The sequence below is a fragment of the Zea mays genome, chromosome 3 (assembly GCF_902167145.1).
Source record: "Zea mays cultivar B73 chromosome 3, Zm-B73-REFERENCE-NAM-5.0, whole genome shotgun sequence".
Lineage (NCBI taxonomy): Eukaryota > Viridiplantae > Streptophyta > Magnoliopsida > Poales > Poaceae > Zea > Zea mays.
The window spans coordinates 134,273,365-134,290,149 of record NC_050098.1 but is presented as its reverse complement, the minus strand read 5'-3'; positions in this window follow the sequence as shown (position 1 = coordinate 134,290,149).

Below are 16,785 nucleotides of genomic sequence, written 5' to 3'. Positions count from 1 at the left end.
AGCTCTGCATTCCCTTAGGAACGACTTTTGAGCTTCTCCCTGTTTCCTTTTCTTTTTTCCTTTGCATTTACATTTACATTTTTTGGGGGATATCACTCTCATAGAATTGAAATAAGGAAAATTACATGTTGTGGCCCCATTAAAAACCTTTCTCCCCCTTTGGAAAGGAAAAGGGTGCCACAAAAAAGAATACAAAAAATTACATCAAACTAAACATAATATCGCCGAAGCTCATCCGCATTCAATGATCTAGGAATGTCGTTGCCGTCCATATCCTTCAATCTGTAGGAACCGGGTCTTGACGAAGATACTACCAAAAAGGGGCCTTCCCACTTCAGCTGTAATTTGCCTATTGTCTCAGGGTTGGCTACTCTTCGAAGTACCAAGTGCCCTGGTTCAATGTTCTTCAGCTTGACCTTTCTGTCACGCCATTTTATTGTTTCAGCTTGATATTTATTGATGTTTTCCACAGCTTGAAGTCTGATCCCTTCAATAGCATCTTTTTCTACAGAGCAATCAGCTTCGTCTTCGCCTTCTGCCGAAGCTACTGTCCTTATTGATCCTGCTTTGGCCTCTTCTGGGGTTATTGCTTCGTCACCGAACAATAGTTTAAAGGGCGTAAAGCCTGTTGACCTTGACATGGTTGTGTTATGGCTCCACACCACTTTGATTAACTCGTCTGGCCACTTTCCCCTGGGCTGATTGAAGATTGACTTCATTATTCCTGTCATTATGATCCCATTAGCTCTTTCGACAAGTCCATTTGACTCTGGGTGTCGGACTGATGCAAAATGGATCTTCGTGCCAATTTGATCACAAAATTCTCTAAAGGCTTCAGAATCAAACTGTGTCCCATTATCCACAGTAATAGCCTTCGGCACTCCGAAGCGACAAACAATGTTTTGCCAGAAAAACTTTTGAATAGTAAATGAAGTTATTGTGGCTAAGGGCTTTGCCTCAATCCACTTGGAAAAATATTCCACTGCCACTACTACATATCTTAGGTTCCCCTGTGCTGGTGGTAATGGGCCTAGTAAATCGAGGCCCCACCTTTGCAACGGCCAAGTGGGTTGTATTAATTGGGTTAAAGACGAAGGTTGTTTTTTATCTTTTGCACATTTCTGACAACCTTCGCACTTTTGGACCAGATCCGTTGCATCCGAAGCTGCCTTTGGCCAATAAAATCCTTGGCGAAAAACTTTCCCAAGCAAGGGCCTAGATCCAATGTGAGATCCACGCAGGCCTGCATGTATTTCCTTCATTAATTCTATACCTTCGGATCTGGAGAAACACTTGAGCAATGGGGAACAGACCCCACGCTTGTATAACTCCCCTTCTATTATGACATATGGTCGAGCTCTTGCTTCTATTCGCCTGTTATAAGCTTCGTCGTCTGAAAGAAAATTACCCTGAAGGAAAGAGATGATCTCAGTTCTCCAATCTTCGCTATAAACAGGGGATATGTTAAGGATTGCTCTTTCAAGAAGCTCGACCGAAGGTGCTTTTATTGTTTCGAAAAATACTTCCGAAGGTATAGGCAGCCCCTGGGCTGCTGACTTGGCCAATAGATCAGCATATTCATTTTCTCCACGAGGAATATTTTTGACAGAGAAACCTTCGAAGGAAGCCTCAATCCTTCGGACTGTATCTAGATATTTTTCAAGCTTCGGGTCTCTTGCTTTATAGCTCTTGTCAACATGACCAGAAATAACTTGAGAATCAGTTTTAAGAATTGCCCTTCTGATTCCCATTGCCTTTAGCTTCCGAAGACCCAAGAGCAGAGCTTCATACTCAGCGATATTATTTGTGCAACTAAAATCAAGTCTTGCCGCATAACAAGTTTTAACTTTGGATGGTGAAACCAACACAGCAGCCGCTCCTGCTCCGAAGGTTCCCCAAGACCCATCACAAAACATTGTCCATGCTTCGGCATCTTTATTCGTTTCTTCCTCCTAAGCCCCTGGCGTCCAGTCAGCAATGAAGTCTGCCAACGCTTGGGACTGGATCGAAGATCTATGGACATAATCAATACAAAATTCATTGAGCTCTGCAGCCCATTTTCCAATCCTTCCAGTAGCTTCTCGGTTTCTCATAATATCCTTCAGAGGTTGCGAAGAAGGAACAATTATGTTGTAAGCTTGAAAATAATGCCAAAGCTTCCTGGAGGCCATCAAAACAGCATACAGTACCTTCTCCAATTCTGTATAATTTTTCTTTGATAAACTAAGAACCTCGGATACGAAATATATTGGGGTCTGCCTCTTAACTTGGCCTTCAAGCTTCTCCTGGACAAGTGCTGCACTTACCGCTGAGTGCGAAGCTGCCACATATAATAACAAAGGAGCCCCTGGCGTTGGTGGAGTTAATGTTGTTAGATCTATCAAATATTGCTTCAGCTCTTCGAAGGCTTTCTGCTGGATTGGTCCCCATTGAAAGACTTCGGCTGACTTCAGCACTTCGAAGAATGGTAAGTTTCTCTCTGCTGATCTGGATATGAATCTGTTGATAGATGCCAGCCTTCCTGTCAATCTTTGAGCCCCCTTTTTTGTACTTGGTGGTTCCATTCGAAGTATAGCTTCGATTTTGCTTGGATTAGCCTCAATTCCCTTTGTTGAAACTAGGCAACCAAGAAATTTCCCCTTCTTTACTCCGAAGACACATTTTTCTGGATTCAGCTTTAGACCAGCCTATCTATAATTAGCGAAGGTCTCCTGTAAATCAGCAATGTGGTTATCTTGCTTCGTGCTTTTTACAATGATATCATCAACATAAGTTAGCACATTCCTGCCTATCTGAGAATGAAGGACCTTCGCTGTCATTCTGCTGAAACTTCCTCCGGCATTCTTAAGCCCCTCAGGCATCCGAAGGTAACAATATGTCCCACTAGGGGTTATGAAGCTGGTTTTCGGTTCATCCTCCTTCTTCATCCAGATTTGATGATAGCCTGAATAGCAATCCAGCAGACTCATAAGCTCTGATGAAGCTGTTGCATCGACTAAGGAATCTATCCTTGGCAATGGAAACTCGTCCTTCGGACATGCCTTATTGAGATCGGTAAAATCGATACACATTCTCCATTTACCATTGGCCTTCTTCACCATAACAATGTTAGCCAACCATTCTGGGTATTTTACCTCTCTAATAACTCCGGCACTGAGGAGTCTTTTCACTTCATTCCGAGCACCTTCGGCCTTGTCATCAGACATCTTCCGAAGCCTCTGCTTTCTGGGTCTGAAGGATGGATCAACATTGAGCGAGTGCTCAATAACATCCTTGTTAACTCCACAAAGATCATTAGCTGACCAAGCAAAAACATCTTTATTGTTGAACAAAAACCTTATCAGGGTTTTCTCCTGCTCTTCGGACAATTGAGATCCCAATAGCACCTTCTGCTCTGCTATATCCTCACATAAGAGCATGGGCTTCGGCTGATCAGCCGAAGCAGCCTTTTCCCTTCTGAACTTGTATTGCTCACAAGCTTCAGTTCCATCTATATTATGGATTGCTTTTGAGTCTGTCCAATTTCCTTCGGTCCTTCTTGCGGCTTCCTGACTTCCATGAATAGCAATGGGCCCTTGGTCCGAAGGTATCTTCATGCAAAGATAAGCTGGATGAAGAATTGCTTCGAAGGCATTGAGAGTACCACGACCAATGATTGCATTGTAAGGGTATTCCATGTCAACAATATCAAACACAACTTGTTCAGTCCTCGTGTTGTTGATAAATCCGAAGGTTACTGGCATTGAGATTTTGCCGAGTGCTACAATCTGCCTTCCTCCGAAGCCGCAAAGGGGATGTGTGGCATCAAGAATTTTATCTTCGGGCTCTTGCATCTGTCTGAAGGCCTTAGCAAATATGATATCAGCTGCACTGCCTGTATCAACCAAAACATTGTGGACCAGAAATCCATTGATAACACAAGAGATAACCATAGCATCGTTGTGTGGGTAATCCTTGAGTTGAAGATCCTCTTGGATGAAGGTAATAGGAATGTGAGACCATCTTGACTTGATGAAGGGTCCTTGCACCCCGACGTGCTGTACCCTTCTCTGTGCCTCCTTCTTCTGCTTCTTGTTGGCTGGCTCTGAGCATGAACCGCCTATTATCGGGAGTACCAGCTTCGGAGCCGAAGCAGCTCTAGCTTGAATGTTGAACGAAGCCATCAGCTCAGAAAAGTGGAAGTGAGTTCACCAGAGGTGGGCGCCAATGTTGGGGACTTGTTCTCAAATGCTATGAATTAAGAACAAGGCAACATAAAATGTTAAATATTAATGTCCTTCGTCCGCTGAAGCATTATTTCCCCAAGGATTTAATGAACTTCGGACGAAGGTTATAATGACACAATTACGAAGGTTGTATCTTTGTAATTGAACTCTTAGAGATAATATAAAATAACACGAGACATAAAGCATTAAAGACAAGTAAATTAGAAGTAAACAACATCATTTACATATTATATAAACTTGATGTATTCAAATATAATGTTTAGATACATTTATACCTCTGCCTTGGCAAGGAATAATTTCCGAGTGATGTGATTGCAATTACAGGAATGTGTGAACAGTAAAGGAACACTGTTCACTATTTATAGGCACAGGACACAGCCTGTGAGCAATTACAATCATACCCCTCATAAAAGTTTACAACAATGAATCAAACTCTTATGGACTAAAAGGTCATTCTATCTTTAAGTCGGTTTGTAATTCCGAAGCTTCATGAACGGCACCCTTCGGCATCACGTACAGACAGCTTCAGCCGAAGCTGTTTCTTCCTGCAGGACCTTCGGCGACGAAGCATGGTCCCAACAGTACCAAACCCAAACACCCATAACAAAGTTGTTCCTCTTTAATAACTCTACAGCTTTGTTATAGCAACCCTAGGTAGATTCTCACTGGATCTTAGTCAAAATGGCTCTCAAACTTGGATCCAAGTCACTGTCTATCTGAAGTTCAGATTGTATCAGCCTGACAGTCCAACTTTGGACCTAATTATCTCTAAATTTTTCTTAACAACTGAGCTGACATTCTTAAGCAAAGTTGTTCTCCTATGATTGGTCTACAACTTTGATGTGGTGACATAGGGCAAAGACCCTATAATTTGAAAGTTACAAAGCCCCAAAGTTGAGCCAAGACTCTAAAATTCAGACTTAGTATAGAACTCAATTGAGGTCTATTTTGCAATTAAGTCCAAAATCCAATATTTGGCTTACAAGTCCACACATTTGTGAACCAAATGACTTTATATGCTTTAACATTTTAGTTTTTACACTTTAGTCCAAATGTGCACAGTTTTTGCACATAGGCCCCTAGGGTTTACATTTAGGGTTTTCCAGGGTTCAAATGGGGTTTTTGGTATCTCAGGGGTATAAATATGATTCAAATTCATTCTTGGGAACATTTTATGACTATTCCCCTAAAGCTTTTAGGTTTTCTTAACTTGGGTTATGTTTTACCCCTTTAATCCCTATTTAGGGTTAAGTTCCCTATCCAGGGTTCTATTTGTAAAATGCTATAACAATACAACTTGTTTGAAATTTTTACCTAGTGAATGCACTCTAGGTGTGTCAAACATATGCAATGCCAATGTTTATGATGACATGCTCAAGTTTTAGTTACAGTAACACCAGGGGTGTTACAGCAGGTAGGTTGAGGAATGGGTCCGCGTTTTCTACGCGACTGTATGGATCGACCCTGATCATCACTGGATGAGGTTTCGTTTTGAGCGAGAGGATGTCACTATTCATGCCAGCCAGATTCGCCAGCTCTTTGGATTTCACGAGTCATCGACTCGTCTTCACAGCTTATGCTATGGCACCTCTAACCCTCCTCATCGCCCTCACGGCGGTGTTGCTCCTGGTACAGCCCACGTCGCGGCTCTGTTCCGACCGCCCTTCTCAGATGGGTCGCGACGCTCTCTGGCAGACTTCACCACCGCAGCAAAGTTTCTATATCAGCTTATGAGACGGACACTTCTGCCGCGGATGGGGTACAGGGAGGCTACCACTCATATCCAGCACTGGCTCCTTGGTGCTCTGGTCTCTCACTCTGAGTTTGATGTTGTGGATTTCCTTATTTGTGAGATCGAGGACACCGTATTGGATGGTCTGCGTGCATGTCGACGGCTGCCATATGCTCACTATCTATGTCACATTTTTGCTCAGCTGATTCGGCCTCCACAGTTCCAGGGCACACTTGAGGCCTCACGCCTCGTCTTTGGGTCCTACCGTCCAGCGCCTAAAGATCCTGTGCTAGCACCTGCTCCAGTATTTGACACTCAGGCCGAGGATACTGCTCTTCATCAGTTCGAAGCTTAGGACGCAGCAGTTGATGATGATGATGATGATTTTGGGATTCCGCCTCCGCCTCCTATGCCTCCACGCTCACATGATCATGAGGCTAGGAGTTCTAGTGCTACCCCTGCTGCCCCTCCTGCCATTGACTCTGCTCTTGCTTCGATTATCCAGACACTTACTCAGCAGCAGGCTCACTTGGAAGCCGAGCAGACCCGCCAGGCAGCATCCCATCAGCAGTTGTCGGAGAGGATGCTCTCAATGTTTCAGACAATACAGGACAGGCAGGATTCTCTTCAGCAGCAGCTTCTTTAGGATCAGGCTGAGAGCAGGGCCTTCATGACTCTTATGCTACAACATTCTGGTGTATCGATTCCCCCAATTCAGTCTGCACCACCTCCACCTCTTCAGGCTCCTGTTGTGCCAGCGATTCAGCCAGGACCCCCTCTTCCTACTGTTGGTCCTTCTTCCTCTCCGCTCTGGTCGGTCACCCTGGCTTTCACGTCACCGGTTCTCAGCTCCGTCTGCCCTCAGCCGCCAGTGCCACCAGCTTCTGCTGTTACCACTACTGCTGTGGCGGTGTCTATGACCACTTCAGATCCGGTAGCTTCTACAGCGCAGCCTCAGTTCGAGTCAGTACCAGCTCCAGCTTCTACAGCAGATCCTGGATCCGAGACTGACTCTGACCCCCAGCTGGCGTTCGCTCTACTGCCTCGACCGCGACTGGATGCACCCCCGCCGCCTCATCCCGCTTCAGATGTGTAGGTTCGGGTACCCTTTTGGTGTTTGACGCCAAAGGGGGAGAGATATGAGTTGTGAGAGCTAGGGAGAGTTATGGAGTTAGTAGAGAGTCATTTTGATGTAATATATGTGCTTGTTACTCTCTGTACTAGCTTGGTGCTTTTGGCTCACAAACTCTATATATACTCTCGATGCTTATGTTGATTGTGTGTGTGTATTATGTTTTCACCTTATATGTTATCACGAGTCTTTCAGTTCTTGTTCAACGATTTGATTTCATTTTTATATGAACAAGAAACATACGTTGTGTATGCGCTCATTCTTATTATTATGGTACACATTCTTTCTATCAAAGATTACTGAGTATAACTAACCATCTTTTCTATTGACAGAAATTTCAAAACAACTACTCTCACAAATCTTGTAGGGTTGTCATCAATCACCAAAAAGGGGGAGATTGAAAGCATCTAGGCCCCTGGTTGGTTTTAGTGATTAATGACAATGTAATGTTATAAGTGACTAACGTGTGTTTTGCAGAGACAAATGGTAAGTTAGGTCGCATTACAGGTAGAAGTACTACAACCGTAAAAACAATCCCAGAGATAAGAACTCGAAGCGACGTCTAAAACGACGAAACAAAAGGTGAAGGACTACGGAGTTCGAGTGTCAAGGAGATGTGGACACTCGTGATTTAGTTAGGTCTTTTATTCTCTTTTAGCCATATTATAAAGAGGGGTTGTCGATGAGTAGTTTGACCAAGAGAGTTCTAGTGTAGTGTTGGTGCACATTCACGCTCACATATAGTGCTAGGTGTCACTCTAGAACTCACTCACAAGTTAGAACGAAAACCGATTTGAAAAACAGCTGAAAACAGGAAATAGGGTTTCTGGCTTTGGGGCACCGGAATGTCCGGTGTGCACCGGACTGTCTGGTACGCCCTCTGCCAGGTGGGGCCAAGGTGACCCTGGGAAGAGTTTTCTCCCACAGAAACCCGAGAGCGCCAGTTCCAGAAATGAATTTTAGTGGCGCACCGGACAGTGCACCGGACTGTCTGGTGTGCACCGGACAGTGACTGTTCACTGTCCGGTGTGCCATCAGCCCAATGGCTAGCTGTCAGAACTAGCCGTTGGAGTCGACCATTGGCGCACCGGTGGCACACCGGACTATCCGGTGCGCCCGTGTGCAGAAAAGTGCTGGTAACGGCTAGTTGGTGGGTGAGGGCTATTTATACCCCTCCACCCACCATATTCAATGTCTTGTTGCCCCACATTAATTCCAGCACATTACTAGAGCATTGCAAGCACCAAAAGCCTAGTGAGGTGATTAGAGAATCTTAATCCCGCATTTGTTCCTCATTAGCGCTAGCGAGAGCCACCTAGAGCACACACCACTTGCATTAGGCTTCTCTTGGTCAAGCGAAAGTCTACGGCTTGTTACTCTTGGTGATCGGCATCACCTAGACGGCTTGGTGGCGTTGGGAGCTCGGTGATCACCGTGAGGATCTTGTTGGTGACCCGACTCAAGTTTGTAAGCGGTCTCGAGGGATCCACCGCGTCGGAGTGGCAAAGGATCATCTCGTAGTGAGCACTTGGTTCTTGCGAGGACCAAGGGGGAGCGATACCCTTGCGCGGGTGCTCCAATGAGGACTAGTGGAGAGTGCCGACTCTTCGATACCTCGGGAAAAATTGGAGGAGTCTTCTAAACCTTGCTTTACATTCCGCACTTAATTCAAGCACTTTACATTGTGTATTTGTTTAGTAAGTATTTGAAGTATTGTCTTAGCATTGTTGTATTTCTAGTATTATTATCTTAGTGCTAGTTGTAGGGGTGAAGTTGGGCTCTTGCTTAGCTCTTGCTTAGGTTTTAATTAGTGTTGATTTTTAGAAAAGCCCAATTCACCCCCCCTCTTGGGCATCGTGATCCTTTCAACTGAACAACACCAATAATGAATCTCTTGTAGCAAAACTAGATTGTGCCAAGATAACACATTGATATAGTCTCGTAAGGGATTACAACTACTAACCGTGATACCAGCGCGTGCCGAGCAGCACGACCATGTGTGCGCACACACAGAAGGCCCTCGGTTTCGTCACGGCACCACCGGTTTTAGTCATAACACCATTACCAGACATAACCAATAAGAAATCTCGCACAATACAAATAGACTGGGCAAGGGTGATAATATACAAAGAGATACTCCACCTATATGAATGGTTACAAGTAGAGAGCCAAATAGATCATGGCCCGATGAAATGAACAAGGCATGGCCATAACCTAAACTTGTTGCTGAATGAGTACGATGGGAGACTGTTAATTCAGTCCCAAGCATATTTCTATGCCCATCATAGAGATTACAAGGTCAAGGATTAGTATCTAATTAGATACGGAGGGAAAACAATCATAAGATTAAGTTGGCATGCCTTCGATAGATATGAGAAAACCAAAGGCATCAAATTAAGAAAAATGGTTGGGTTGATAAAGCAACATGGCGATCCTTCAGAACAGACAAACTGGATAAGGGACATCAGCTTGTACCAATCGAATAAGGGCATGATATAAGTTGGAAATATGACAACTAAAACGTCACAAATTAAATGGCAAGAACACAGACTCGAGATCCTAGCTTTAAGCTTATGCACATCTTGTTTTGGATAAAGAAATTTACCCAAACATCCATTTGCGTAAATTTGGTCATGGATTGATAACGGAAAAATCAACTTTGGGTCATGGTTCACCAACTAAGAACATAGCCTAGTTTTCGGTTTAAGCAAACAAACTACCACCCTTCTATCAGCACATCAAGTACCAGAGCAAACACATATATAACACCTAAACATATTACCTAAAGAACGGAGGACAACTATTTCATCGAAGTTCATAATACAACATTACACCACATTATCTACAATCACTGGTTACTAGAATAAAGATGAGAGAAGCATTTTGGGTGTATAGGTGACAAACATGATGCAACAATTAGGATGCATGCTCGTCTTATCCGTCCTCACTGATTTTGCCAACATACTATGACAATAGCGTTCTATATCGGTGGCATACTTACGACTCTCTCGATATTTTGCTAGTCGTCAGCTACACATACGTTTTCGAGGTTAGTGTACCTGCAGAAAATTCCATCACAGTCCTTTTTCCAATGATGCAGTTCACACAGGACAGTTTATCACAGTTTATACTCCATATATTTCTATATGGAGGCCACCTCATCATTAAGCGCCGAGCCACGCATAGGCGCCGTTGCCACACTTTTACCATAGGGCAACTCATTATGGTAACTCACCTTCTTACCTGAGCGTAGGTGCGTCGTTGCGAGTACATTACACTTCTCAGTATTCCCATGTCTGTATACCCATACACATCCATGGGGTACTGAATCCCGAAAAAGTAAATACTCCACATCGCAGCCTTCATATATACATATGTAGAACATGTATATAGTCAAGCGCCACAATTAAGCACTTCCCTAGACCGACGTTTGTTCGGTCGTGCTCTCACATCTCACCTTACCTGAGCGTCGATCCATTCAAAACTGAATGGCCTTAAAAATAACAATACACATGTATGCAATACCCCTAGTGTGGGTTAGTGGTTTTGAACTAAGCCACCTAATAGTCCTTAGTTTAGGGCTTAACAGAGTATGTCGCTAGCATTATAGTTTTTCAAATCTGTAGTTTTTCAAAACCAAACAATGTGTTTAGTTGAAACTAGGTTTTCTAAAACCAAAACTTTGTTTTTAAAATACGTATGTGACAGTATATACTTAATCTTGCTCCAATACCAGCTGTGACGGAACCTTCCAAGTAATTAGGCCCACCTTCAAATCTGTAGTCTTTTCTTTACACGCCGAGATCCTCGACGGTGAACCGCACAGGGAGCCGAGCTCCGGCGAGCTAGACGGGCCGGAGGGAGCAAAGACTGGTGCTTTCGAGTGGCAGACACCGAATCGGACCCCGCCCACGCATTTCCCCCAACATAATCTCACCAAAGGCTACTTGGTTTGCTCTGGCCGCAGTGACCGTGGACCATGCGGACAGATGCATACGTTCCCGACGATTGGTGGCGGTCTAGTTCAATCGGGTGGGTCGACGAGCATCACGGGTTCATGAGAGTACTCAAACGAGAGAGCATAGAGGATGATCTGACCTGTATCACGCTGGCCACGGCGAGGTTGTTTTCACGGTGGCGGAAACCCGGTTTGGGGGAAATCTAAAATTGGAGCTCCCTGGTGAACGATTGAGGGTGATTCTTGGTGGCTGGGTACTTGACTACCCTACGGAGCTCACGATGGTTTCAATTTATACTGATCGATCGTGAGCACAGCGAATTCGAGCAGCGGATTGTGATCGGTATGAACTGGGTGAGTCACTGGTGGCCGTGCAACATGGCTTTTATCGTGGCGGCACCTCCGGCGGTCATCGGACATGCGTAGCATGGTTAGCCGCGACGTGGTAAAGCGTTTGGACACGCGACGAACGACAGTGATGGCTCAACAGCGGTGAGAATTTATCCGAGTGATCGATGAGCAAGGGGGGGGGTACGGCGGCTAGCCGGAATAGTTTACTGGTCGGGCTTATCCACGGCGGCATGTCTCTGAGCGTCATTTGATCAACCCGAGCACGAATCGAGACGGCGACGGCACAAATCGTGGCGGAGATCGGCGGTGGCGAAAAACTGAGCTGGCAGCCTAATCTATTTCAGATCACTGTACCATGGCGAAGCCCATTCAGTCAGTCTGTCAGTCCATGATTAGGGCGAAATTTCTCTCAATTTTATGTAGTAACATGATCATCACTCTTTAGCAAAGTTATAGCTCTAGGATCCAGCTATAATCTTGGTATAACAACCCGAGGCAAATTCTTGCTCGATCATTCTTGAATTTGTGCCCAAAGTTCTTGCAGTTGCACTGCTAGTCTGAAATTCAGACTTCAAACAGCCTGACAGCCCATCTTTGGGTGCATTTTCTCCAATTTCTTCATAACAACCATGCTTACTCTCTTAAACAAAGTTATTCTCCTTTGATAGGTCTACAATGCTGATGTGGTGATCTAGGGAAAAATCCTTCTTGTTTGGAAGTTACAAGGTCACAAAGATGAGCTCAAAACACTGAATTTCAGACTTAGCTTTAGAACTCAAATAGGGTCCTTTTGCAAATAGGTCCAAAATTCAGGGTTTAGCTTGCAAATCTTCATGATTGTGAACCATATGACTAAGGACACCTTATTATCATGGTTTTTACACTTTAGTCCAAAAGTGCACTGATTTTGCACTTAGCCCCCTAGGGTTTAGGTTTAGGGTTTTCTAGGGTTCCTTTTTAGGGTTTTTGGTATTTCAGGGGTGTGAATGTAATGTAGGTCCATTCTTAGTAACATTTTATGACTATTTCACTTAAGCTTTAGGGTTTTCTCTTTGTGGATTTTGTTTTACCCTTCTAAACCCTATTTAGGGTTAAGTACCCTACTCTAGGGTTTTATTTGCAAAAGGTCATATCAATACAACTTGTTTGAAATTTTGCCTAGTGAATGCACTCTAGGTGTGTCAAACATATGAAATACCAATGCTTATGATGTTATGCTCAAGTTTTAGTGACAGTGACACCAGGGGTGTTACAGAAATGGTATCGACTTGTGCTCGAGGTGTGGCCCGCATGCTAAAGACCCACTCGCCTTTGAGTTGGAGACCCGTGCGCCCGCACCGCCGGGCCGTGGAGGAGATGCGTTCGGCTTCGGGGAGGAGTGGCTCCCAGGGGGTGCTTGGGTCTCTATTGTTTAGGCAACTTCCAACGGTACCCCCTCTCCTCTCCCTCCCCCTCTTCTGCATGTATGCCGACTCCTTGAGAGCAACTCCAATAGATGTGGCAAACCAACCCGAAAAAGATTTTTTAGCATCCGACTACCATTTTATTGTCTCCAATAGACCGCTAATCTTTCCCACAATTTTCTAGCGTCCCGCATGTCGGTTGATCCATCCCGCATATATTGGCGGGGCAAATGCTTCCCCAATCGACCCGAGCCTGCGCATCCAGCCGACTTCAAGCGACGTGAGGCCTGACTTCACGCATCTACAATGTGAGACTTCAAGAAAATCTCTTGCGGGTGGTCAGTGGCTAGAAAATTGAAAGAAAAAAATCTAAGGAATAAAAAACGTACGACAAATAGAAGATAGTCCCACAATTGTTGATGTGGGGGTGTTTTTATAGCAGCCCGAACCTAGTTCGGCTGAACCGGATGGCACAGTTGAGTCAGGGCTTCCTCTAGTTATTGGAAGCCCAGTGCTCATAATATACAATATATATATATATATATTAAGGTTGCAAGGGTAGCCTGCCTCCCCGCTGTTCTGCCTTCTAACGATCTCAATCGTCCGTCCATACCTCTGTTTTCGTCGTCTGTCGGATGCTGCCCAGCCCCGCGCGTACATCACCCTGGTTGTCAGCCCCTCCCATCCGTGCGAGCGAGCAACCCCTGCAGCCACCGCCGCCCTGCCTACCTCGACCCCACCATCGCAAACGCCGCACGGCATGACCCGCCATCCCCGTCCTCATCCTCTCCTCACGCCGCCGGATCAGGCTCAGGCCCCGCGCGAGCAACAGCTCCCCCGATCCATCCCTCCTCCCCACGCCCCTCTCTCACCTAACCGCCCAGCCACGATCCCCCAGCAACCGTAGCTCCGATCCCGCCACCGACACCCTAGCCCTGATTTCGTCATCGCCAATGGCGCACTGGCGCAGGAGTCAGCGCGACCAACCCCAAACGTCTCTCAAGCTGCAAATCCTATGTGTGGAAAAGGGAGAGGAAGAACCTCCTAACGACGCTCGAGCAACTAGGGCCAGAAGATTGTTACTCGCCAAAAGTGCGTCTCTTCCCCCACGGGATCGAAATATCCTATTCGCGTGGTAAAGTGCAACGCCACGATGTCAATCTTCCGAATGAGTGATTATCTGTCGTGAGTACTGACATACACACACACTTGCAACCCTCTTGCAGATTCATCGGCTGTCGTCTCTGCCATTGGTGTGCACATACGCGTACAGTTGGGGTCAAGCAGCGAGCTGCTGGACGAGGATTGCAAACATGGGGAAAGTGGTTGACTGTGTAACTGTGTTTATGAATAGGGAGTACTGAGTAGGGATGAATGTTGGTGCCTTTGCTTTCCGCCAGAGCCAAGATTGAATGAATGCATGATCTGCCCACCCCTTTTTAACTATAGTTTGTGTGGCAGGTTTGTGGTTTGGAAGATATTGATATCATGAGATGTTCTTGTTGGTTATGAAAGCACACTGAGATACCCATGTTGCTTTTGTCGTTAAGCTTTCTTTTGATAACTGTTTAATTCTAATTTTGACTGCTGCAAAGAATTGTACATTGAATACCAAAAGGAGCGGGTTCACATGGTGGATGACGCGAGACTAGCGTTTGAACTAAGCACAGTTCTCTCTAAGGAGGTAACGGCTTAACACACTTCCTCAGTTGCCCATCTGGTGACATTGAGGTATTAGATTGGTATGCCATACATGCAGATGTATGGTCTAGATAAAATCAGCTTTTATATGATGCAGCTGCAGTATGGTGATAAATAGACAGGGTCTTAAGCAGGTGCTGAAGATTGAGTGACCTGAATGACTTATTACCAACTGCTTTTCCCAATTACCTCAATTTTATTATTGAATACTGTGGTTGAGAAATGACCTTTTGAAATTATCTCATGAACAAGGGATTGAAGTCTGCATGGTACCTTCTGCTGATAGGGTAAGTTTACCAATTTTTACAGTTTTTTTCCTTATGAAAAAATGATATCTACTCTCACCTCATATTGCTGTATTTTGTAGCCAGATGACGCCAAATTTGCTGTACCACTTCTGGAGTCTGACTTTGACTTTGCCAAACTGGTGCCAGGATGTCCTTGGAGATTACCTCAAAAGATCCATCTCCAGGTTAATCTCTAAAACCACTTGTTCCATGAGCGCAGACATGAGCATTTGATAATAGTAGCACTAATCATGATAAATTGTTGCCTTGTTAATAAATGTTATACCAGGAAACTATCATCTAGAAAAAAATCTGGTTCAGCAGGAAAGCAATTGAAAGAAGCGCAAAGTATAAATAAATCTCTTTCTGCTTTGGCTAATGTTATTGGTGCTTTATCTTCTGATGGACAACATATACCTTACCGGAACCATAAGTTAACAATGCTTACGAGTGATTATCTAATGTGGATTGTCTGCAAAAAGGTATTATACATTAATCAGTCATTTGTCTTTTCATTATGATTATCTAATGTGGATTGTCTGCAAAAAAAAAGGTACCATACTTTAATCAGCCGTTTGTATTTTCATTATTCCAATCTTTATTTTAATAGGTTGCATTTCCAGTTTTTTCAATTCTAATTACAAGATGATCATGATGCATATGTTCCTCTGTTTTTTACAGACTACAACGATGTAGAGCATGTGGCTCAATAATATAACATAAATCACATCTAACTAAATCACCAAGGATACTTGTTTGTGTTAGCAGATAGATGGAAACCCATATAGTCTCTGTAACCTAACTGAATGGGTTTGCATACGTTTGCTTTTTTCCTTTTTTTGGATGCCAGGCTCACTAAAACTGTTAAGTGGGTGCCTGATTGTTGTGGTGACCAATAAGTGAAACTAAGCTTAAAAAATAACACGAGCTGTATATTATAGATAGAACAGTGCAACAGTTTGTGAGAAAGCGAGTTAGATGTATGCTATTAAAATATTCAGAACATGTACTCTTTTGTGCTCCTTCCAATCTTAATTTTAATTGGTTGCATTTCCATTTTTTATTTAGTTCTAATTACTGATTGTGTTACCAGCCAACCTTCGCTTGCATCAATAGCAACACAGCTGACCCATGAGCTTTCAAATGTCACGCTCTTTATTGGATGTATAACCTGAGTGCAACTCACGGTCATACACCTATACAATATGAAGTGATTAACATAGTATTGTTCTTCCCGGTTGTTTTCAGTTTGACGCAATCCATGGATTCAGTACCAACAAAACCATTGGAGTACCTGTGTTCTATCAGTAACGTGTGAATATGGAAATTCACAACGATTATATGGTGAACTCATGTTTCTTTTTCTAATGCAAGGAAAATTGTAAAGTATTCATTTTTCACTTTCTTGTCAGTATTTACGAACAAACAACCATTACAAACGAATATAAAAATGTATTGTTGTGTTCTACAAATGCTTACCGACAGTTTGAACAATGAAGGTCAATGTGTTTTGTATTATTCTTTGAAATTGTTTCTGTTATTGATTAGTTAATGTCTATAATACTTTGATGGTTATGTCTTCATCCATATTAATTTGTTTGATATTATCGAATACGAATGAATTAGTACTATTTCTAACAAGACTCGATTATCTAATGTGTGTTTATTAATACTTTTAAGCTTAATAATTTAATCCCAACTGCATGTATGGTTTTTCTTTTGGAAAACTAAAAACAAAATAAAATGAGTGGTAGCTAAGAGGAAATGTATATTTTATTGGGATGGTCCTACGGAGGGCAAAGATATAAGGAGAGAGCGAGACTGCTGATGTGGCGTAAAAAGTGGGATATAGGGGAGCACTGAAGACAATCTAAGTCTATCTTCAGCAACATCCTTTAAATTTCATCCCGTAAATGAATATTTCCCGTCCTTTATAGTTCTCTCTAAAATATTTCACCCTCTACATTTCCGTTGTGGGCCATAAATGGGTCATAT